We start from the raw sequence: 26426 nt of genomic DNA, 5'->3' as shown, positions 1-26426 counted from the left end.
ATGGTTGAAGCAGGGTCATATGATTAAATTAGAATGTGACTCATATCAGCATTTCCTGTGGACACAATTACTCTATATTATATTATTCGAGGGTCTGCAACCGCCCAGACACATTATTGTGCCTCCTGGTGTCAGTAAAAAGTGTGTCATAACCGTCACATTATAATTACTGCGAGACTCATATTAACACAACAGGTCCTGGGTAAAAAGAAAGAGAAACCCAAGCCAATCAGCACCTTGTTCTGCTAGTCCATATGGAAACAATCAAGGCAGGTTGTAAGTGTTGTCTCAACAAGATGGATGTAGCAGGGGCTGAATCACAGCAGTGAGGGTGAGCACTGGAGTGGGTTGGAGGAGTTGATATATTTGGCACAGTGACAAACTCCTGGATGTATTACGTTGCTGTTTGTGTGTGTGTGTGTGTGTGTGTGTGTGTGTGTGTGTGTGTGTGTGTGTGTGTGTGTGTGTGTGTGTGTGTGTGTGTGTGTGTGTGTGTGTGTGTGTGTGTGTGTGTGTGTGTGTGTGTGTGTGTGTGTGTGTGTGTGTGTATCCGTGTGTGTATGTGTGTGTGTGTGTGCATGCATGAGTGTGTGTGTTTGTGTCTGTGCATGTGTGCATGCGCGTGTGTATGTGTGCGTGTGTTTGTGAAAGACATGCAAGCATGGCTTCCAAATATGCAGCGAGGAGCAGAGCGCTGTCTGTATTTAGCCTGACCAGAATAGAAAGGTCATTCTTACGCACAGGCCAGCACGTACATGCACACATGTGTGTGTGTGTGTGTGTGTGTGTGTGTGTGTGTGTGAGTGTGTGTGTGTGTGTATGTGTGTGTGTGTAGGTGTATATATACACATCAGCATTCATGTACGTGTGTACGTGTGTGTGTGTGTGCGTGTGCGTGTGTGCGTGTGCGTGTGTGCGTGTGCGTGTGTGTGTGTGTGTGTGTGTGTATGTGTGAAACAAGTTAAGTACATTCATTAATATATTAATCATATGATAATATAGTCAGGACATGGTGTCTGGACATGTTCTCGTGCTCTCCTCTGTCCTGAAATAGGGTAAACAGAACACACTTGCTCTCCCCCGCTGCCCCCTAAAGAACCATTTCCTTATACGCTTAGGAATATTAAATTTTCAGGCCAACTAGTCCTTCCAATTCTAAGGGCCTTTCTGTCACATCCCTACAGCCTTGAGCTTTGGCAATGGGGCACCGCTGGGTTTATTTATCTCTCTCATAGGATGATATCAGACATTGTCATACTCATCGGCAGGTCACACGTCAAATTAGCTCAATTATATCTTATCTTGGCTTCACACTTTGCCATTCCCTCTGGTAAGTGTAAAAAATACACAATGTGACAGACAGAGTAAGGGAGTGTGAGAGAGAGGGTGGTGAAAAGTTAACAAGGAAGAGCTGTTGTTGTTGATGTGACCTTCTGCGTGCGTGTGTGTGGGTGTGGGGGTAGGGGGGCTGAGGGGTGGAGTGGGCGCGGGGGTGTATGTTTGTATGTTTGTTTTGGCATGGACAGGAAAACAGGATGTAGTGCTTATATGGATGTGTCAAAACTCTAGCTGAGCTGTAGTATGCACCAAGTGTAGTTAGCTCTTTCAAAAAAACACGAATCCTTCAATATTACTATATATTTTTTATATTTTGTGTAAAAATAAGTTAGTAACTTGGACCATTAACGAACCCTGTCACCGCCTTAGACAGTTAAATAAAAAGCTGCTTGCATACTCTATTGCATATATTTAAAAAACATATAAACGTGCATGTATACACGTACATGTATTTCAATATTTATGTATGCAAGATTATTTTCAAGCAGTCAACAGGCATTATCCACATAGAAGGTGCCCATGGAGCAAGCAATGGTATGGTATGAATTAAATAGGTCATGGCATACTGCAAGAAATGTCTATATGTTCAAGGAGCATATTGATATGTGGGCTGCAGCCTTGACCCCACTGTGAGAGCAGTCAGCAGTTAATTCTAAATCTCTAAATCGTTCACAAGGGCAGACAAACCATGCTCCACAGAAGTATCTGAACATTCTGTATTCTAATTGATCATTCATTCGTTCTTTACAAAAATATCTCCAAAGCGGTCGGCCAATGAAATTATTTTAAATTGAAACTTTACATTTAACTCCACTCTATGGAATTCACCATATATATGATGCACAAGGAAACGTTGGTGTCGTTTTGCATATGATGATATCTTAAACACAGCTTGAGCTGGACCAAGTGACTACAGCAACTTTAAACTTGTTCTTTCTCTCCCTTATCTCCTGCAAATAACTTCATTGGATTGTGGTGTGCAGAAGAAGATTGTTTAATATTATTAGGAAGCCTAACATCTCATTCCGGTTGCATGGTTTTGGACACTTTGGACAGTTAACACGCTTTACAATGAAAGAGATAGAGGTCCTTTATAAATATTGTGTAACTCTTAGTCATTCACATGAGCTTCACATTAATTACACCATTCATCGCAGATGAGTAGGAAAATAAATACATTGCTAATCATAATTAAAAAATCTATTCAAAGACTGGCAGCCACATTATGGGAAGCAGCCTCTAGTTAAACATGTTGAATCATTTCTGTGTCCCTGAAAAAACATTGCAATATTCTTTATGAGATTTACTCCTTGTTTGCATACATTATGTTCATAAATCCCAGTATTGTTTAGTGATCACTACACAAGAGCACACAAGTTCTACTGTAGGCCTACTGATACTTCTAGCCATAGTCATGCTGAATTCAAAAGTCCCAAGAAGGATTCATTAAAGATATTCAAGTAAAAGGAGTAGATGCTATCAATAGTTGGGTATTATGGATGTCTTCTGGTTGTTGTGTTTAAAATAATGTCTATCAGAAAGGAGAGGTTTTCTGTATCAACTCAATGTGACCATCTAGGTTAATTTTGTTCTGCAGGAATGTTTATCTTTTGAATTGCATTTACTGCCCAGACATATCTCAAAATGTCATTTGGGGAATGTAAACAAATCTTTAAAACATTTCAGGAAGAACCAACCGCTAGGAACGACCATCTTACACAAGTGGAAAATCCTATACATACAAATATATTCCCTCACCTGACTGATTTACATTTTTAAGATGATTATGAAGCTTGCAGTTCCATGAAGGTTTGGGACAGCTGGGATTGGAAGCCTATCAGCTGGTGACACTATTTTGATGAGATTTGTTTTTGGCTTTTTTGGGACAAATTTAGCTATATTCTACTCAATAACTAGTTCACCCACTTCTGTTTCATACGACATGATCCGCAGCCAAATGCACAGCTTGCCTTGCATTTTCCCCCATCACGATAATGTGGCACCATATCTCCTCCAACATCTCCCTCACTGTTAGAGCCGAGAAGTTCATAGGAGGACTGTCATCAACAAATTTAATTGGCTGATCCGTCAGCATGGACCCAATGACGTAAATTGGCACGCCATCGAGCACCACGACACACATGTGTGGGTGTGAGGGGGATTGGAAAGAAATCTAGGCTGGATTTCATGCAGTTTAGCTAATGGTAAACATTCCCAGATTAGCAACATATCCATAAAGTAAATGCTTTATGGGATTATGAGACTTTATGAGTGTATATTGGTCTCTGCATATGTCGGTTACAAGTACACACACACACACACACACACACAGACACACAGACACACACACACACACACACACACACACACACACACACACACACACACACACACACCAACTGATACACAAATATATACACGAACGTATGTACATACAGACACGCATGCACTCAAACACATTGTGTGCACGCAAACACACACACACACACACACACACACACACACACACACACACACACACACACACACACACACACACACACACACACACACACACACACACACACACACACAAAATGTGCTAAGAAATGGACAAATATGGAGTGCATCCTGCACGCAACTGAAGCACAGCTGTGCAGGTCCTCCTGGAGTCGCCGAGCCTCTGTGTAGCAGCAGAACCACTGATGCATACAGAGGGACGGCTAAGCTGAGCCTGAGTGAATACAAAGCATGCAATTTATGCCACTCTCCACTGCACGGCACGGCTAGAGACCACCGCCTTGGATAATAGTCCCGGCAGCTATAATCACGAGAGACGTGTACGGGAAAAGAGGTGATTAGACTAGCAAGTCGCTAATGGAGTAATTCTTAGTGCACGTATTTGTGGTCTGGTAATGATGATGGTAGTGCGGTGTGTGGAAGCATTTCTCCTGTGCTAATATCATCAGTGTATTAATGATGTGATGGATTTTATTGATATATGGGACTGACATTACTGGGTCCTCACTTTGACTGTGTGTATGTGTTTTTGTGTGCGTGTATGTGTGTGTGAGTATGTGTGTCTGCGAGAGCGTGTATATGTCTGTGAGTTTACGTGTGTATGTGTGTGTTTGTGTGTGTGTGTGTGTGTGTGTGTGTGTGTGTGTGTGTGTGTGTGTGTGTGTGTGTGTGTGTGTGTGTGTGTGTGTGTGTGTGTGTGCATGTGTGACGATGTGTGTGTGGTGGCTATGCATACTGTAGCATCCATGAGTGGGTAGATACCTAATTAGGTCTGTAGCCTTCCGGGATGAATGTGAGGGATGCAAGCGTTGGGGTGCTGAAGAACGCCCACATCTAATAGACACCAATTAAAGAAATGTTTTTGCACACGTGTATGTGTTTGTGTGTGTGCTTGCATGTGTGTGTGTGTATGTGTGTGCGCTTGTTTGTGTGCGTGCATGTGTGTGTGGGTGTATAACGCTGCGTAAACTCTTTCTTTAACTACATTTTTCCACTATCAATATGTTGTTTACCAATAAAACAAAACGTTTACAGAATGTCTTCCTGGCCTGTGTCACGAGTCCATCCCTAAGTTGATTGTCATTATTAACTACATGCCCCAAACCAACATAACGGCCTCCAACAGATTAACAAATACACATCCACCCACTGCTACTGCCAAACTCTCCAAAGCCATGGTTGCCACTGCTTGAACCTGTTGCAAACAGGGTTCTTCGAGACATGTAGAATGGATAAATAATGTTGTACATTAGGTCACTATCAGCAGGATAAGAAGGTCATTTTTTCCTACTCTAATTTTAGCCTGTGTTTGCAGACAAGGTGAAGTTTATTTGTCCTTTCCTTATGGACCAGCTCTGTTTGAAGCTCCCAGGTCATAGATAGGGAGTTGAGAGTAACTGACTGAAGATAAGCAGGTAGCACTGCTCCCTTTAAAGGTCATAATGACCATTGCTTTCCATGAGGTGTTGCTCAGAGCTCTTGAGATCACTCACCATTGACATCCAATGAAAAACAACAACCCTGAATACTTTGATCTATGACATGAATATGGAACCATTTTGATTACTTTTAGATGCCAGTGCTTCTGTCTGTAGTTTGATGTGGTTCAAATCTATTCGATGTAAACATTTTTAGAGAATCAAGATGTAAACTGCACCTTTAAAATACAAATAATGTTACCATTGATACTACTATTATTACTACTAATACTATTATGCTCCCTGTTAGTAATTATACTATAACTATTATTAATAATAACATCAAACATAAACATATTTTTTCAATCCTGCTGTTTATCTTCCTTTTAACTCACAACATATACCTATATATGAAAATCGAATTATTGATTTTTAATTTCCCCGTGTCTTCTCAAAACCGACAGCACTTGTTGGATCTACCCATTCTCTCTCGGGAGCATCAAATCATTGTCCCACGTGGTTAAGGTTGGCGCAGGTGACACAGCTGTGAACTCAGAAGGTAGCCAACACAACCCCCTCAAGAGTTAAACAAGTTTAATATATCGGTGAGTTTACTTATTTTTATTTGGATACATTACAAAAGCAAGCTTCTAATACTTTTTAGCCTGTCGTGCTGTATATAGCCAACAGTACGGCGACGCTAGCTTTAGGCTATTCGTGTGCTTTGTATGGTGACGTCCCTTGCTAAATAGACATTTCATAATTTGTGTCTGTGTGCAACCTTGAAATATTACCGTACGTTTACGTGTTTACACCTATTATAAAAATTGTACCGACTAAGGTATACACTATAGACGTTAAATAGGGGCGAGCTAACGTTGGATAGGGCCCTTGCATGCGCTAGTAGCCTGTGCAGTGCATGCATGTCTGCGAGTTTCTGACGGTGACGTTTCGCGGATGCGTTTTGATTATTAAAGGGATACTTCATCGGTGGAGATATGAAGGTTTTATTAGGTAAATAATTCTATGTATTATAAATGTGCTAAAAAATTGAAATCGGTTCATCCTAGACTGAGAAAAGGCGAAAGTGTCTCTCTGGCTCAAAAGTAAGAAATCCTCCAACTACCACAGTGCATTGCGCTGGCTACACCGCCCGCCTGTTTCCGTTCGGAGGGGGGGAAGGCTAGCGCGAGTGTGAGCGCGAGCAAAACATATCCCCGTGATACTTGACTAGTTTAGACTTATGCCATCGTTTTTTCCAATGCATCATTTGTATATAACTGTACAGCATAAAAACATTTTCTAATTACAGTTGCTATGCATATCAAGTATTTGTACTCAACTTTTCTCCCCAGTTGAAATAAGTGTTTTTCTTATACAGTAGGCCTACTTTACTCTAACAGCACTTGGGTTAGTAAACAAATCATAACAACCAACATGAATTTGAAGTTTTATTCATGAAAAAAAAGAATGAAAAAAAAAGAAAAAGAAATTGCAAAAATGTAACGTGTACCGAAGGGTGCGTTTGCTAGAGTCAAAATAGTCACAGCTCATCTTGAGCATCTACTGTCTCCTGGTAGTCACGGTACTGCCCATCTTGTGCTGGGTAATTAGCTCTGATGGCCTGGACAACACAGGAAGCCGATACTGTCTAAAGTTACGGCTGAAAATCTGAGTTTTTGCACAGGGAACCATTGGTTTAGGCGCGTAGATGCGTCACACACGCTAAGCAGCACGTTAGGCTTGTTGAACGCCCCTAAATAACGCGCCCAATGTAAAAAAAATGAACTTTTGACGCGCCTACGCGTGACGCTTAGATAGCCAATCAGCGTTGAGCTTGACCCGATGTCACTGGCAGAGAGACGGAGGACGCACAGAAGCAGAAAGAACATGGGCGACCAAGTCATCGTTTCAGTGTGGGCTGAAACGATGAGGAGGTGGTGAAACTCACCCAGCTTTGAGCGCCTGCGGAGGATGTCATGCACTCAGGGCTCCAGACTAACTTTTTCACAGGTAACACTGGTGCCACCTAGCTTTTCATTTAGTAGCACCAAAACAAATTAGGTAGCACCATTTTATTTATTTTTTTAATGGGAGTTCCTCTTAAGTGAAGTTGTAAGCGGTGTTAAGCTTGATGATTATTTCTTCATTCTCCGCCGAGCGATTGCTCTCATCTATCCTATTAAATGACGTGGGGAGGGGCTGGGAGCTTCGTGTGATGCAGCGGTCCCTGACGTCTTGTGCTTTTGGCTTTTGTTGTGTAATTTTAATGACTGAACTTTGAATTGGCTTGACCCTTATATCGTAACCACGGGAACTTCACCAGCCATTGTTGTTGAAATTGTTGCTGTCACTGTCGTCTTCAGAAGAAGAATCTGAGATTCTTGTCTAGGGATGCAAATTATCGAGTAATTCATTAATCGATAGTTGTTTCATCTTATCGATCGATGATCGATTAATTGATAAGCGGCAATTCTTCTGAGAAGCTGAATTTCCTTCTGAATGTGACACATTTAGGTGGTAATTCAACAAAGTCGTTTAGTTGTTGTACTTTAAAATACTTTCACATATTGTGCATTTGGCGTCTTTGTCGTCATTAACCAACTTAAAGTGGCTCCATACTGCACTCCGTTTTGCCCTCTTCATCGTGTCAGTGTCCCGCTTTTCGTTTGTCTTGTCCTGCCGTGTTCCAATACCCGTACTGTCCGTACTTACTAGCCAAAATTTGAGTACGCAGTACTCCAATTCAGATCCGGCGAAAAGAAGTATACTTCAAGGACCCGGATGCCGTACTCAAAACGGGCTAATCGTGCTGAAAGGGCTAAAAGTGTGGATCGAAGGACACTCCCCGTACTCAACGGCAGCCTTCTTAGCTACGTAGCAGAAGAGGCGGAGCCAGGCTGAGCCAAAGTCGGCGCATTTTCCACATAGCCTGCATTAATAGTCATTTTGTAGTTTTTATAGTTTTTATAGCTTTTTATAGCTGCTAGGCGCAAAGAGTTCACCGTTCAAAGCAGGATGTTTATTGCGGGGGAGGAGCCACGGCGGCAGTCGTGATCGTAATTTCCGGTTAGTGCACCACGGAGTAGCCTACTCGATTTGGAACAGCACTCACATCTGAAAAATTAACGTAGTAGCCAGTGCGGATAGTATACTTCCTTTAAGTATACTCATGGAAGTACGGGTATTGGAACACGGCCCTGTTTTGCTTGTGTTCCCGCTTGTGTTCCCGCGTGTGCGTCAAGTACGTCTGGCGTCAAGTGCGCCCTCACGTGGACGGTTGGGGAATTACGGGTTAAAATGCGATTAATTGCAAGTAATTTATTTTAATCGAGTAATCTCTTATCGACAATTAATCGATAATCGATTAATTGTTTGCATCCCTATTCTTGTCGCTTCCTCTGCTAACCCTTCTCCACCACCACCAACAACAGTAGGGGTGCAATGGATCACAAAACTCACGGTTCGGATCATGTCATGGTTTTTGAGTGACGGGTCGGATAATTTTCGGATCAACAGCAAGAAAGACAAATATGACTTTAAATGAAATCTTCAAATGTGTAAAAACAAATTAAGTGAAAAATTAGGTAATAATCCTGCTTCCTTTAAGCATAGTCAATATTTAAAAAAATTGCAATCTGAGGCATTATTCCTTCTTCTTTTTAACATGGATAGTAAATAATCCCTAACCCTAGATTTACAACTTTAAATTCAGGATGTCTGCATTGCCTGGGGAGAGTTTAGTGTCTACACTCTCCCAAGACAATGCAGACATCCTCATCTTCTTTTTGTATGGTAGCGACATACAGTTTCTGTCGTGTTTTATTTGGCATTTTGTAAATCCATTGATTTCTGTTGGAAGACTCATTGCTCATTGCAAGGGTCATTTCGCTCGGTTCTAGCCCTACTGTTGATAAGGAGAACCGAGCGAAAAGACTACAACCAAACATAAATATGACCGCTTCCGATTCCGGTTTCCGGTTCCAAACAACTTTTTTTATCAGCCGATCCGCGGATCACTTGCGTCCCGAACCGTGAGGGTTGATCTGTACGGATCACGGGAAACCCGTTAACCGTTGCTAAACAACAGCCTCATTTTTTTCCTCGGGCACATTTTTTTTTTAAAAATAATCTACTATCGACCGCTTCATATTGTATCTGCTTTGTTGTTCTTTTTTGTGCGTGCTGCGTGCGCAGCAAGACTGTGCACGTGTAGTGCACAGTCAGACAGGCAGGCAGAGACAGGGAGCGAGAGAGAGTAGTGGACTCGCAGGAATGAGCCAGGAAGTAAGATTTTATTATCAACCACAACTGCGGGATTTGGGAGAGAAAGAAAAAAAACAAAAAACGTTTTTTTTTTTTCAATCGTCCTCCTGCAAGTAGCACCGGAGTGACCTCATTCAATTTTAACTCGCACCTTAAGAAATTAGGTCTCATATGCGACCTAATAGGTCACACTCTGGAGCCCTGCATGCACTAGAGTTTAGATTCTCCGCCCAAACCCGAGCCCGAGCCGACTCGCGGGCCGGGTAGGGCAGTTATTTCCCACCACTGTCCTCGGGTCGGGTCGGGTCGGGCCTTTGATCGAGCGTTTGTGTTTTTTTTTAATCATTGCTTTATTGGCCTAATCTGAGGAGAAATCTATGCCATAAACAGAAATATTATATGCCTTTATTACATGGGTCTTCTCAATACCGTGGAAAGCTCCGTTCACTTGCATTGGTAGTAGTCCGGTAACTTGTCAACCCCAGCGTCTTCGGTTGCTAAGTGATGTCAACGTCTTTGGCGGACTATTTCTCTGCTAATCAACACTAGGAATTCTGGTAACGAATAAATTGTAAAAAGACACACGATATGAAGTTATTTTTTCGTTTTGGCAAGTAGCCGTGTAATAAGCGGGATAACGTATAGAACGTCGCCGGTCATTATCGAAAAATAAGCCCCTTAAGGGTGAAGCAATACACCTCCGCTGGGCGGGCTCATCTAGCTGCATAGTCGCGGGCGTGTTGAACCATTTTTGTGACACACAATGATCAAGCGTCAGGTTAGGCGTGTTACGCATTTTTGTTTTTCAGCCGAAATACTTTTATCACCGAAACAACACGGCCGAGACAGAAATTTGTGATGACGCAAAAAAAAAACGCGGCCAGCACACGCTTGTCTGGATAAGCGCCAAGATTTCTGCGGTGTGGACGTTTTTCAATGTTTCTGAGAAAGACCAACGTATAGCGATTTGCAAAAATTGCAATGCCTTGATTTTAATGAAGTTAGTAAAAAATAAAATCTGATTTCCGATTTTAATAGATTTACATAAAAATCCATTATGGCAGGCCCTGCCATTGTAAACAGTGTAACCTGTAACATTACATAAAATGTCAAATATATAAAATATAAAATAAAATATTTCTGTAAGCATAAAATGTTACTAATGATAAGAGGTAGTTCTGATAAAGTGCCAACATAACATTCAAACTTTCAACATGTGTTCATAAATATACCGTTTTTTTGCAAACGGTAATTGCCTTAAAAAAAAGGGAATAGTAACGGGAGAAGAATGAGAAAGACAAACACGCAGCTCTTTCCTTCACTCTTCTGTATTGAATGAGAAAAAGGAGCACTATCCCCCTACTGGAGCCCCGAGGCATTACCAACAGATCGACGAATTACCAACAGATCGACGAATTATTAAACCACACAGATATATTTCAAATGAATTATGTTTACCTCAAAATAGATTATACATATATGAATAAATTGTTGTATACAACTTGTCACACTCGCAGCCATGTTTGTGTATCACTTTGGTAAATGCGCGCTCTGTGCGGGGGGAGGGCTGAGCCCATTCCGAACTACGGGAGCTGAGAGGGAAGCGTTGGCGGATGTTGAAGAGAAAACCGATTTTCATTTAAACAAGTCGGCGTGAGCTACACACTCGAGTTAATCGATAAAATCGGTTTATCGCCCAGCCCTAGCGTATACATAACTGCTATGACGGCCAATCATTTTGTGAAAGTTTGCATATCACTCCACGCCTGGAAGTAGAAACGGTTACAAAGTATACAATTAGTTGTATAAAAGCTATAGCACAGTTCACTGAAGCCTAAAAATATGTTGAATTATGGAGAGGGTGTAAATGTTGTTACTCCGGGAGTGAGCAAGGCGATGGAGAGACTAACAAAAGCTTAGGCACACGGCGAGTGAACTGCTCCATAGGATAAATTGCCTTCTCTCGGAGGAACGCTGTGTTGCATTGAGACCGTCGTGCAATTTGAAGGCAGCCAGGAGGGACTACTTTTTTGTATTCTTTAATAAAACAGCTACTTTGACTTTCTTTTTTTTTTTTTAAATGTAGTGTGTCTATGACTTTCGTTTTGCCATAATAGTAACCGTTGTATAAAAGCAATAGATCACTCCGCCGGTGTACGCCGACACACGGCGGGTGTACGCCGGGAGCTGAACTGCCGCCGAAGTTTCGGCAGCAGTCAGGTCAAAAATCAGGTACTGACTTTTTTCAAAGTTTGCATGCGTGTGGGAGCACCACAGACCCTAAACAACACCCCAAATCCCAGGGAAAAGGTTGTTTTCATAATAGGTCCCCTTTAAAAGATTAAACGTTTTGATGACACTGATGTGCAGTTAATAACAACCTCTAACTAGCACTCCCAACCCCACTAGTAAAAAGTTCAATAAGACCTCATTTGTTTTTTATGTTATCTTTGTTGTGCATGTTTTTAGGCATGTATTATATCACCCGAGCGGGCCTCTGCCCTGTTGGAAGAACGATCACTTCCGTTCCAAGAGGCTTGGAGGAATATAATCCACATATATAACCCACAGTGATAACACTCGTAGAGCAGCATGCAGACCATTGACAACATGGGCACAGAAAGAACAACAGCATATAAAGCAGGCCTCAGGTAGATCAAAACACACATGGCAGCGACGGAACACATCAGAGTGCCTCCCAGTCCTACTATAGAATCAGGAGGTGTCCACCTCAGAGTATATTTTATGATTGGGTCTCTCAATTGCCAGCTGTTTTTGGAATGGAAATACTGGATGCTTCTACTAGCACTATACCACTACCACTACTACGTGGTAGTAGCAGGGTCTTAAAGATCAAGGATTTGTGTGCTTGTAGTGTAATACTGCTCGTTTTCTGACAGTGTAATTTAAACAATATAAGGTGAAGGGAACTTGAAGTTATTCTGATGTAGGCCCTGCCCGGAGAAGTGCCTGGCTAGATAAAGAAGCCGTACATTTTGTTTAAAGGCCAATGACTTCTAAAGAATGCTTGATTCATTTCTCTAACAGCGAGTCTTGGCATTGAAGCGTAAAATGTAACTCAATGACTTGGGGTGATGGCTTTTGTTAAGAACACACACACACACACACACACACACACACACACACACACACACACACACACACACACACACACACACACACACACACACACACACACACACACACACACACACACACATTTAAGTTTTATGTAGCAGCACATAAAGGCCGTCACTGGAGTGTAAACCAGAGGAATATCTGTTCCTATGGTTGTTTATAGGTATAACCTAACTATATGCTGACCACAGCAGGAAAAAGTTTTCACCCAGTTGGTCTTTTTCCCTTACCTGGACATTTGTGTGCATTCAACATTCATGCACCTGCTTTCCATACGCTTTAGTAAATTGAATAAACTTGCACTTGCATCTCACTTCTTCAGTGCAGTCATCACTTTTATTTCAATAGATTTTAAAATGTGTCCAAATTGAATTATCAATCCACCCTTGGTTCCATCAACTTGAACACTTTCTGTTTTCTCTAAATCAATTTGGTGCAGAGCAACAGACCAGAACATCGAATTTTGGATAAAAAAAATGATGGCAGCAGTAGAAATTGTGCATGTTGAAGCTCCTGCACTTTTTCCTACACTTCCAAGTACCCAACAAGTATTTTTTATAAAAACAAGGGATGTTTATCTGTTACAACTCGCCTTCACTCTTCTATCTTACAACTCCACATTAATTATTTTCTGGCAATTTGCGTACATGACTGTTTAAAAAAACATATTTGAGATTCGCTGGTTGTCATTCTAGTAAATTATGCTATCCATCAGGTTTTGCCTCATATCTCACTCGGGCTGGCCCGAATACCATTTTTCAGGCTTCGAATACTCGTTGGTTTTTCCGAGCGAATATTCGAATACTCGTTCCAGAAAAACAAACCATCAAAACAACATCAATAATCCCTATATACTCCCTGGAACCGATTTTGACAGTATCTGCATATTTTGTTGAAGATTTAATAGCTTTTGAACGTTAATTAGTAGGCCCAAGTAAGTTGGAGTTCCTTAGTTTTTCCCCGTTGAAGCGAACAGCTGTCGTTCCGTTCCAAATCAGCTGTCCTCTGCCATCTCAGCCGTTAGGGGAGCTTTTCAATTCATCCTGCAACGTGCATCTTTTCAGGGAATTTGTACAATAAATCCATAACATATACCGAATATTGATTGTCTTATGTGTCCATATTACATCCATTATATTGACCGGGTATTCCCAAGAAGCTCACGCTCTGCAGCAAGCCAGTCACAGTTGATTGGCGCAGCGCTGTAAAGCGAACGTAAACAAACAACTAAGCTAAGGTTAGCATCTCGCTAAGCATTACTTTTCCTCCCAAGATCCCGCTAATGTTGTGTTGTAAAGTAAAGGGAAACATATCTATTCTTCCTCCACCTCTCTCGCTTCTCTGCTTGGTGTCGCTTATAGTTTGCCTCCCTCGCTCTGGTAACGTCAGGCACGTGAAAAAAAACAACGAAGCTCCGAATACTGATTTAAAGGTTGGGTATGGGATTTGCGAAACGCCAGCAGATTTTGAAAATACACAACTCAAATGGTCCTACCCCCTTTCCTTCAACGCTGACTCTGACTCCACCCATTCCAAGTACCTGGACGCGCAATCATGCACGAGCGCGGACACAGATGCGCGAGAGCGATCCAGGCTAGCGTAGGTTTTCGTTAAACAACATGGCGAATGGAATTGTCTTCTACTGCTAGGTCCAAATGTGGATTAACTAGTTCCAGTAGCTACCGCAGGATAACAACAAACAGGAGCTTGCTCTGGGTCACGAGCTCTGGGTCACGAGTACTGCACGAAGGGGTCGCGCACGGGGCGCGGGGGAGGGGGAGTGCAGTACGACCGTTTGATTGACGTACTTACTGTCCAATGCAACTCGGTGGCTCTGGAAATCATTGGCTGGAGTTTTTCGAATCCTGCCCGTTCCACAGATAATAATAATAATAATGCATTTAATTTAGAGGCGCCTTTCAAGACACCCAAGATTATTGACTTATTTAATTTTCCTGTCAGTACTTCTAACTCAGTGGCTGTAAGTGGGTTATGATAAGGATTTCAAGTAATTTTGCAAAAATGGCCAAAAAAGCGAATTCCATACCCAACCTTTAAGCTTCGAATACAAATTTTCCGAACGAGTATTAGAATATTCGAATAATTCAGTTTGAACAGTTAACATTGCTGTGTTCTCATCGTGATCATGAATATGGTCACATAATCATCAGGCTAGGCCCTTTCGTCAACTGGATTTCCAGTGTTAAAATGTAATTTCAATTTAATGCTAATAGCTTTACTTACATCGAGGACTGCACATGAAATAAGTACTGTTGTTTTCATGTGTTATACTCAGGGCCATTGTGGTGCCCATGTGTCCTGAATAAATTGATTCAAAACTTATTTTCCAAAGTACTGATCCTGAAAACCAAGAGTACAGAAGTTGTAACATTGTGGAGCATACAAATTGCTTTTTTGAAGTATGAATTTGGCTCATTTGCTTGCATACATCTCTCTTGCTATTAGTTTTTTTACACTTCAATAATATTCTGTACCGACGGGAGTAGATTAATGTAATTGTGAACCAAGCAATGTATAAAAGGTCCTGTGGTACATTTCTAGCTTCACTGTTATTCCAGTCTGATTTATATTATTTATGTCCCTTCTTTATGCTCTGCGGGTGACACTGGCTGGACGTGTCAAAGTCACGCTGTATGCACCGCCTATTTCAAGGGCATCAGCACACACCCGTTCCTTTATAATATGCCATACTTCTGCCGCACGAGCCATAGTTTTGAGTTGTCTGTTGTAGAATATTGTATTGTACTGATCGGATGAGTTATGTGTGAGAGAACCAATTATAACTTGTCAAAGGCTGATAACATCCACCGCAGTGAGCAAGAGTGGATTTGCTCCTTTCATCAGATGAGTGAACTATACTCCCATTTTATAGCTTTTACAGCTTGATTGACAGAAATTCTCTTAAAAGTTATACTTGTGACATAAGTTCTGAGCTTTACGAAATAAACTAATCTTTAGGGGAAATGACAAAGGCATGGCTGTGGATTGAAGTCTGTGGGTAGGTTCTTGGTTCGTAATAGCATGTCAATTCCTTTCCCCCAATTCCTTCTCAACCACGGCTGAGATATCCCCCAATACGAGTCTCGTTGTAGAAATACCAGAGACGAGAGTCCGACGTGTTATGCGCCATAACACCAAAAGCAGAACGGTTATCCAAATAATAAGGAAGTGTACAACACTTGCGTTACAGTCCTGGAGCTCTATATCTAAATAATATCATATAATACATTGAAATCTATATCATTTAATGCATATTATCACGGCCAAAAGCTGTGTGCGCCTCCAGACGATATTATGAATCACAAACAACTTTGTCAGGTTCTGCGACGTCTCTGGTTCTTCCACTTTCACATCAACCTGAAGTCGACTGAACCGGGCGCTGCCTGCTGCCGGCTGCCCGCTGCCGGGCGATGGTGCCTGGCGGGAACTGGCGGCATGACGCAGTTCATGTACTTCTCATTGGCGGGCCAACGTCTCTGGGCGGGCCAGGCAGAGTAAGGGGAGGAGCTGAGATTCCTGATGACGTCATGAATACAGACATTCCAAATCAGCGCGCTTGAGCCTCCGTTTTTTCAAAGGCGAGCAGAACAGCTAGTGCTCGTTTTACACCAAACGCAAGTTTTAGCCACTGGGGGACCATAGGCAGGCTAGGGGAACTCATATTTATGTTAGAAAACCTCATAAAGTGAGATTTTCATGTCATGGGACCTTTAAGGTGGCTGCCTTAACAACACAGTACTGGAGGAAACACTGGTGCTGATGGGATTACCAATTATTATCGCTCACGGCAGCCATGACTGTTTATGACGCTCATGTGGAAGAGATAAACATATACTTCTAATTGCGGTTTATGGTAGTTGGACGCAGAAACGTGTCACACTTTATAAAAAGCCAATACAGCTTTGCTTGGTTGGGCACTTATTGGCTAGGTTTTCTTCATAATATGTATTCCCGACAATTCAAATCAATTAAAAAGTATTTAAGAAGTTTCAATGTGCCAAATATAGATGATTTCAACTGCTGATGGAAGGCAAATCTACACCATCAAAACATCTAAACAATATTGCGGAACCCCGAAAATTCAAATATTCCTCCATTAATCCTGAATTTTGTTTAGGCCTGTGCTTCCCGTCATGTGGTCTTCTTGTGCTCTTTTTTTCTTTGCTGGACATTCTCCCCGGGGGGAGAGGTGAGTGGGTGTCGGTGTGTGGGTGGATGGGGGTTCTGAGAGGCCTTTCCCCAGGCCATCCACCCAGCACAACAATACACTGCTTACAGAACTGTATGGCATTTCATTTTTAACTTTAACCAATACTTAAAGAGGATCACAGCAGTAATAGGATGGAGGACTCTGATCTCCATTTATTTTCTTCTATCTCTCTTTCGTGGTTCATTATGGATTGACACTTATTTGTGTGTGTGTGTGTGTGTGTGTGTGTGTGTGTGTGTGTGTGTGTGTGTGTGTGTGTGTGTGTGTGTGTGTGTGTGTGTGTGTGTGTGTGTGTGTGTGTGTGTGTGTGTGTGTGTGTGTGTGTGTACACTGCTAAAATGATCTCACAGTGATAACGAGTGTGCAAATTGTGTGTGATAGCTGCTCCAGTCAGTTATAACAATAGGCTGCTTGCGAATGAAGGAGACAAAGTCACAGTCTATTGATATTGAACCGACAGATTGACAGACCCTGGGCAGAATCGAGTGCCAGTTAGCCAATCTGTTGACTGTAAACACTGATTTCCCTCACACGGCACAATAAAAGCCCCCGTACAGAGTCGGACACAATTTATGCACAGTCTCTGCCAAGCTAGGCGTGTCTGAGCCTTATATCATACCAGCCTAGATGGCTTTCATTTTAACACAAGTTGTCCTGACACTTTATTTTCTTGCAGCTTAAGTCGGGTTAACTCAAGTCAATTTTATTTGTTTAGCCCTTAATCACCGTAGACACACACTTGTCACACAGTACAAGTCACATTTTCGAAGGGCTTGAGAGGCAATATATTTAAGACAAATATTTAAGCAGAAGCCTATCACATTTCTATAAGAAGGGGAAAGTTTTTACGGGTGCAGGATGTTTGTTTTAATTAATATTGAGGAATGCTGTTAAACTAAGAAGATGATATAGATATTAGTTAGCTAAGCACTTCCTGTACAGTTCTGTAGAGTAGATAAAGATTACTGTTAGAGCCCTCTTGGGACAAATCAAAACTCATTTCCTGTATGTGTTATTTACCATAAGCGGTTGTTTGAACATCCAATCTTTGTACTCCCAAAGCGAGAGCTGTGTTCGTGTTCTCGGCAGCCAGTCAGTTTCGTTCTCAGTGGGTGCTGGTCTCCGCCAGGGCTGCGCCTTGTCACCAATCCTGTTTGTGCTATACATGGACAGGATATCGAGGCGTAGTCGTGGTGGGGAGGGGTTGCAGTTCGGTGGTCTGAGGATCTCGTCACTGCTTTTTGCAGATGATGTGGTCCTCATTGGATCATCGGCCAGTGACCTTCAGCACTCACTGGATCGGCTGGCGGCCGAGTGTGAAGCGGCTGGGATGAGGATCAGCACCGCTAAATCTGAGGCCATGACTCTTAGCAGGAAACCGGTGGATTGCTTACTCCGGGTAGGAAATGAGTCCTTAGCCCAAGTGAAGGAGTTCAAGTACCTCGGGGTCTTGTTCGCGAGTGAGGGTACTATGGAGCGTGAGATTGGCCGGAGAATCGGAGCAGCGGGGGGCGGTATTGCGTTCGCTTTACCGCACCGTTGTAACGAAAAGAGAGCTAAGCCGCAAGGCAAAGCTCTCGATCTACCGGTCGATCTTCGTTCCTATCCTCACCTATGGTCATGAGGGCTGGGTGATGACCGAAAGGACGAGATCGCGGGTACAAGCGGCCGAGATGAGTTTTCTCAGAAGGGTGGCTGGCGTCTCCCTTAGGGATAGGGTGAGAAGCTCAGCCATCCGTGAGGAACTCGGATTAGAGCCGCTGCTCCTTTACTTAGAAAGGAGTCAGCTGAGGTGGTTCGGGCATCTGGTAAGGATGCCCACTGGGCGCCTTCCTTGGGAGGTGTTTCAGGCACGTCCAGTGGGGAGGAGACCTCGGGGAAGACCCAGGACTAGGTGGAGAGATTATATCTCAACACTGGCCTGGGAACGCCTCGGGATCCCCCTGTCAGAGCTGGTCAATGTGGCCCGGGAAAGGGAAGTCTGGGGCCCCCTGCTTGAGCTGCTCCCCCCGCGACCCGACCCCGGATAAGCGGATGACGATGAGGATGAGGATGAGGGTTGTTTGAACATTTATGTCATGATATATACTTTTCTGTGAAAGAGAAACTCTTAATTTGAATGCCAAAAGTATTCTACCCACATCAGCCCTTTATACATGTATGTATGAATGTATTGTACTTTTGACTGAAAACAAAGTTTGAGGCAAAAATGGCTGCAAAATATATATTATGTATAAAATAAAATATATCTTATCAGAATAGATCCAGCTGAATTCATAATAATGCCAAATTAGCTGCTGTTAGGCTCCTCGTTAGGCTCCTTTAATCACCAGTTCCTGCTCTGACATATGAGGGAACCTCATATGCGACTCATTTTTGAGAAAGACCTGCAGTGTCATTCCCTACATTTCTTAACCCAACGTTCCGTCTCAATTTACTCTTGTGTCCATAAAGGCTTAAATACCAATGAATATATGTATATTAAAAAGAAAAATCCTAAATGGCTTTTGGAAATAGTTGTTGGACACAATGGTGGTCATAAAAAACAGCAGTGAAAATAATGCAAAAACTATGTTGGTCGTTTACCAGCCACCATCTGAAAATGTTACCATCTTTGCTTCATAATGTACTTCAGTAGATAATTATGGCCCTCTTGGTTTGGATTTTCCACAAAATAAATACATTTTCAACTGATTTATGGGATTAATGCAGGTCTTGAGTATGTGTCTGTGAGCATGACTGTTCATTTCTTACAGCATATTTCAAAGTGAGTTTTAAAGAACAACCGTTTTTTAATCAAGCAACGATTACCAATTAGTTTCTTCAGAACAAACAAAGTATTTAAAAAGTGCATCGGAGGACAAAAAGTCAATCTTAAAGCAAGGCCTTCAGGCCCTCATGCCTTAATGTAATGTTGCGGTCCACTGCCTACTGTCTTTATGTCTTTCCAATATTTTCTCCACATATACAGCCACTCAAACGGGTAACCACTCCGGCAGTGATCCAGTGAGGTAGATAATTTATGGTTGTGGTACATTTCATGTGAGTTAGTGTCCTGCAGGGCTCCGCGCTATTCCTGCCCGCTGCCCTTTGCATTAACTGTAGAGCATCAACCATGATTCTATTTCCTCCTACTTCTCGATAAATCAGGCCAGTAAAAGCCTAAGGCCTATATACAAGCACACGCACATCCATGCATACAGTTTCAAAATCCTTAGAAAAAACGTTTCTTCAAATGACAACCATACTTAAGGATTACAGGACCATGGTATTGGTGATCAAACTATCTTCGTTACCACCTCTCCTGGCTGCACGACTACGGCATCCCTTGGTTATATCATTTTTGCAACAAAATGTTGTCGTACCGATTTTGCCGAAGAGCATTGTCCTTTCCATTTTCCTTCAAAAGTCTTTCCTTGGTCTGTGTTGTCAGGGACATCATGCAACATACTTGACAGAAGACTTTTGGATTCGTACTTTGTTATAATCAATATATATTCCATTTACTGTTAAAATTTTACAGTAAACATGTCATTCTGATCCAACACGGGGGGGGGGGGGAGTGCCAGTGATCTTATTTCTCAAGTGATAGCCTGAAGACACTTTTGTCTTTGTTATTCTATGCTAACTTTATGTTTTCCATTTCTAGTTCAAGTTTACCTCTGGCTTTTTATCTTGCCTCTCGCTGTAGTACTAACGGCTATGGTTTGAAGTTGTTTTATTCAACATGATGAGGTAACACTAAGCATAAAACTGGTTTATTAGTAGGCCTCAGGCAAACAATTATAATGTTCCAATTATGGTGTTAGAAAAATGCTGTTCTTTTTATGCTTAGAAAATACTGATGAATGCAAATGTGTGCCAAACCTTCTTCTGAAACCCCTTACATGCCCACGAGCAGCAAGTTCAACTGGGATGTTCGTGGATAGAAAGTGTAGACTGGGAGGAGGTTTTGCAACATTTTTATTTTAGATCTTGAACAACAGTTTGATGTAGGAGCTGTATTGTATACATCTTTATCATGAAAAGAAAAAAAAATTTTTTTACGATCCACTTACAGCTTAATGCATTTCAGTAATTGCAAAACATGGTTATGATCCGACATTATAGCTGCCACTGTATAGGAATCCTTTTCATCCAGTCCTTGGAATTATTTGTCTGACAAACACGTGTCCGGCACAGATCCATCTCCGAGTTGAGCTGAGCATGGGTTTAACAGTCCTCCCATATATATTTAGACACAAATGATGAAATGAGGACGAGGGTTGAGGTTCGGAGAGAGACGGACATGAGTAAAGCACAAGAGCGACTGAATCGGTGTGCGAGCTCTGTGTGAAAGCCCTTGTGTTGAAGCTCCCACAGGATCCAAGGTATCATGTCATTTCACCCTCCGGTGGAGAGGCAGGGATCACAGCCTGTGCGTGCAGCTTGCGTTTTCAGAAACTAATCCATCTCTGGTGTACCCTAACTAACGCGTGCAGGGGTGTGTAGAAACACTTGTCTTTTCCTAAATCCCCATGTTGATAAAGGCGTTTCAAAGGTGGGGGGGGGGGTCAAAAGAAGTTTCACGGGCGCTCTTCTGCAATGTGATCAAAGCAGAATTCAAGCCCATGTGTCAGTAAGTACCGTTGCCTGCGTCATAGTAGTGTTGGTGCCAAGCAATTAGACGAGCACTGAGGCATGGTGTGTGCTCTCTCATCTCTCTCCCATCCCTCACAACTCTCCCGTCATCAGCATTGTCCACCAATTTGCCCCAGAGTAGTCTCTCATGTTGCTAAAACCCGCCTCCTTTTGCTATTGCATAATGATATGGACTGCCCTTAACAAAATTGTTTACAGTGATGATAATATTGAAATTTAGACTAATGTCCACGGCAGCTATGTTATATAATAAACGTGTGTGTGTGTGTGTGTGTGTGTGTGTGTGTGTGTGTGTGTTCATATCATGTGTTAATTGGACCACTGCATTCTCTTCAACGTAAACCAGTCATTATACATGTATATTGTGTGAAAATGTAATTATCAGAGAGTAGGCTGTAGCATGGGAACCAGATGAATCACGGGTGAGCTCATTTTGTATGGGAGGGGACTAGGGTTGCTGCGGTGTGGACATTTTCACGCCGAGTAATACACTTGTGTCAAAACCGGTATTACCGAGTATAAACTGTATAAACTTTGAAACTAGGTCAACCGCCATCTTCTCCGTCAACTCTCCTCTCACACTCGGTGAGAGCGTCTGGCAGTGCGGCAAATCTCGGTGACAGCATCTTATAACTTTCTATATATAATAGGGGTGTAACGGTACATGTATTTGTATTGAACCGTTTCGGTACGGGGTGCTCGGTTCGGTGCGGAGGCGTACCGAACAAGTTTCCATACGGACATATTAAGTAGAGGACCGCATGTGTTGAACATGCTGTGGCCGCACATGCACAGTTGCGCACACCGTAGCTGTGTTCGAAATCGTTCCCTATTTACTCACTCACTATTCCCTATATAGTGTTCATGATATAGTGCACTATTGAGGGAACAAACAAACGAGAATTCGGACACTACGCTGAACATTTCTAAACGTCATTTGCGTCAGTAAATGCGCCGGGTATTTGTGTGACGCAGACAGATGCGCCCACATCATGTAAACAAACCGGGCACTCACGAGGAAAGCTGGAGGTTGTATTTTTGTTGTATTGATGTTGAATCTTACATTTCCTTGTTCAAGTTTTTATTAAATTAATTTTGAATGTTAAATATTCTATGTTAAATCCCAAATAAATTGTTGAAATTTCTAAACGAAAGCCGGAGACTCCATCATTAAATATATTTGTTTTTCGCGGTTATTCAGCTTCTTCTTCTCCTCCAGAAAAACACGACCGCATTGCATTGTGGTATACGGGAGTAACATGTAGGGTACATCGTATGTACACTCAAATTTGCAGATAATGTGGATAAGGAGATTTTTCTGGCAAAAAACATAACGATTGAGTGAAAGTCATCAGGGCTAAAGATAGGGGGGGGGGAGTAAAAATTAATCTGAGCAACAACTTGAAACTGTTTACTGTTGCAATTGTTCATTGTTGCACATTAGATTGAGAAAAGTTTTGTTTTTAAAGAAACAGTCTGAGCCTTATTCATGTTATTTAATCTGAGCAAGAACTTGAAACTGTTTAGTGTTGCAATTGTTCATTGTTGCACATTAGATCATTTCTTAAAAAAACAGTGAGCCAATGTTATTTATTTTTATTTCTACATTTCAGAATCTTTATATTTTTGAGCAGAATTCTAGTTTTGTATTGTCTAATGTTCTTATTGTAAAAAGCACAAAAGTGTGTTATGAACAACTTGAAGCACATTTATATTTAGCATTTTGATTTCTTACTGTACCGAAAATGAACCGAACCGTGACCTCAAAACCGAGGTACGTACCGAACCGATATTTTTGTGTACCGTCACATCCCTAATATATAATAATTAGAGCTGTCAAGTGATTAAAATATTTAATCGTGATTAATCGCATTAATGTCATAGTTAACTCGCGATTAATCGCAAATTATTTTTCTATGCTAAATATCCCTTGATTTTTTTTGTCCCATAATTCTTCTCATTTTAATTCTCTTATCAACATGGTGAAGTGCATCGGCTTGCCTTGTGCAAATGATTTTTTATTGATAACAACATTGGCATATACTGATCAAAACAGGACGATACAAAAAAGAGCCTATAGTGAAATTAAACGACTGCTTTGAACAAATGTCATTTGAACATAGCAGTCAGGCTACTGCTTCTTTGTTTTGAGCCAAAGTAAAATATTTGCGTTAATCGCGCGATAATTTTTTTAACGCCGTTAAAATTGGTTTGCGTTAACGCCGTGAAAAACCCGTTTAACTGACAGCTCTAATAATAATATAATTGCATATATAATATCACGGCCAAAAGCTCTGTGCGCCTCCGGACGGCCGTAGCGCGGGGAGCTCTCGTAGGGCTTCGCGGGGTTTGTTTTCCGGCGCTGCTATGGTTCGGTCTTGTGTGTTCCACGCTTTATTAGGTAGCCTATCTATTAGGTTTGTATATTTTTTTTTTGATGAAAAACACATCAAAAATAAAACAGTGCAAAGACAAACTGCCAAAATATTTTTTTATCAAATAGGCCTAAAGATTTTTTTATTACTGGAAAAAAATAATAAAAAATAACTGTTGCCGGTGTGCAACACCGAATAATCGGTGTTGGCCTGAACACCGGTAACACCGGTAATACGTATACGTTTTTTGCTTAGAATCGATGTCACGATTTTCTGCCACGATTTTTTTCTCACAGATAACAAAACTTTTTTTTTTTTTCTTTTTTTTTACCACTTAACGGTCAAATCCCGCCGGCGGGCAAGTTTTCGTTACACCAGCCCTTCCCCCCAACATGCTGGGTAAATTTTCGGCATCATACAGTTGAGTGTTATAGTCATGTCATACACCGTTTGAAAGCTTAGAATCTCAGGAATGTCATCCAATGTCAACCATATGGTGGAATAGATATTTTTGGCGAATATAGATCAAAAATATCCTAGTGTCTTAGGTCAAAATAGCCCCCCTCACCCTCCTCCTCCCTTGGTGCATTCTAACTTTATCGTCGTGAGGATATCCTTAGCAATGAGTTGATACTTCATGTTGGGTCGAATATCAATATTATTTTAGTGTAATTACATTGTGTATATGCACAAGCCATCTTATACAAAGCAGCCGAAAAATAGAAAACCGAAACGCTACTATGTTTTTTTGTAGAAAACTGCGATTCAGGGTTTGAATTCTGCTATTGTCGTCTGATTCATGGAATCCGCTGTGTTTGCCAGGGTCTCACGGTGACATAGAGCCCTCCCACATGTCTGTAAGACCAATACTTCCTTGTTTACAAGCCTTACAAGCCAATGTGGTGATCACTATCAAAACGGGGCGTGTATACTTTGATTGACAGCTACACCAGCAGACAGGAAGGGTTGGGGACGGGCCTTAGATATCCTAATAGCCAATGAAAATACCTTTCTGACGATATCCAGCATGTCAAACAACGTCTCGCGTGTGGTTGAGAAAACAAATGCGCAAGGGGTGTGCTTAAACTAGCAGGCTCTTCCCCAGAGTCGCTAAAGATTTGATTTTTGTGTGGTTATACCTGTCTCATTACATATCAGAACATCTGGTATGCTATCTAAAAGGTTCACAAGAAAGCCCAGAGGGTAACCTTTCATTTGAGACCAAGATTATGCTTCTACATGTTTGGGTTCACTTTTGTTTACAGTATGCATTTTGGGTAGCCAAAGGTCTTTTTTGGAGTATCCAAAAGGACCCTGACCAGAACGAATGGACATATCAGTACATAAAAGGAGCTGGAGACTTCATCTTTTATGCTTTGTTGATCTGCTTTTACACAAAGCATCACAAGTCCTAGGGCTAGGGCTCAGTAGTGTTTCCAAGGGACCGGCCGGGAGGAAAAACAATATTATAGTCTTCCCAGCACTGTGAGAGTACATGATACAGTTATTCTGATAATATCATAAAATTCTACAGGTTCTCAGCTTTCCAAAGAGACCAAGCATGTGATTAGAGGTCATACTATGAAGGAGCAGTGCTCTCTAGAGTAGGCGCAGTGCAAAAACAAAAAAATGGCCAAAAATGGCCCGAACACTAAGTGGTTAATTGCACACATGAACCATGACAACAAAAAGTACAGTATCAAAAACGAGTATACTGAACCAACTTTAACTTTAACATAAATAAGCATCAATAAAACACCATTTTTTTCTTTGGAACATAGGCCTCTCATATGACCCTGAACATGGCACTTAAAGATTCCTGGCCAGAAACACAAGTCTGTCCACATGCTCTGGCTTTAGTGATGCACGTTGGCATGTCACAATGTTGCCCCCTATACTGAACAGCCGCTCAGAAGGTGAGCTGGTAGCTGGAATGCATAGGTATTTCTTCACCAACACAGACAACCGTGGATATACAGATCTATTTTGCCCCCACCAGATTAAGGGGTCATCTTCACTGTCGATCTTGCATGCCAGAAGATATGCCTCCAGCTCTGTGGACACTGCTTGTTTTAGAGAAGAGGACTCGTCATTGCCTTGTGCTGTTTTGAAGGAACTTCCAAGGGTCTTTCGGCCCTTCTTCATGGAGGCATTTGGCTGGAAAATAATTAATAATCCAATCAATATTAAGTAACATAATATCACAACAGTTCAGGACAGGACAATTGTATTGAAATGTGGAAATGATCTTACTATAACTACAGTTATGCCAGTCATCTCGTCTGTCAGCCTTGCTCTGACAGTGGCTTTCTTCTCCTCACTGATGTAGTTCATCTTGAACCTAGGATCAAGGGTTGTGGCCATGTCGAGTAGATCCTGAGTTTGGAGATCACTGTACTTCTCTTTGAGATATTTCAGGATGTTTGACTTCACTGATTTTGTGAATTGTGTGTCATCATCTTGTACAGCCAAAACAGAGATTTCAAAAAGGTAGAGAACCGGCTTCACAGAGGATATGCT

General features: G+C 41.8%; 1 protein-coding gene across 1 annotated transcript in view; it reads left to right on the top strand.

Moving 5' to 3' along the window:
• Window positions 1–5728: 5728 nt before the first annotated feature.
• Window positions 5729–26426, top strand: part of LOC130384323 (glycerol-3-phosphate acyltransferase 2, mitochondrial-like) — a 110502-nt gene continuing 89804 nt past the window's right edge. The window contains exon 1 of the mRNA XM_056592446.1: window positions 5729–5860. The gene's annotated coding sequence lies outside the window, so the exon portion shown is untranslated. The remainder of the gene's footprint in view (window positions 5861–26426) is intronic.

The sequence above is a fragment of the Gadus chalcogrammus genome, chromosome 6, assembly GCF_026213295.1.
Source record: "Gadus chalcogrammus isolate NIFS_2021 chromosome 6, NIFS_Gcha_1.0, whole genome shotgun sequence".
Lineage (NCBI taxonomy): Eukaryota > Metazoa > Chordata > Actinopteri > Gadiformes > Gadidae > Gadus > Gadus chalcogrammus.
The sequence above is the reverse complement of the archived record's forward strand: the minus strand, read 5'-3'. Positions and strand labels throughout refer to the sequence as shown.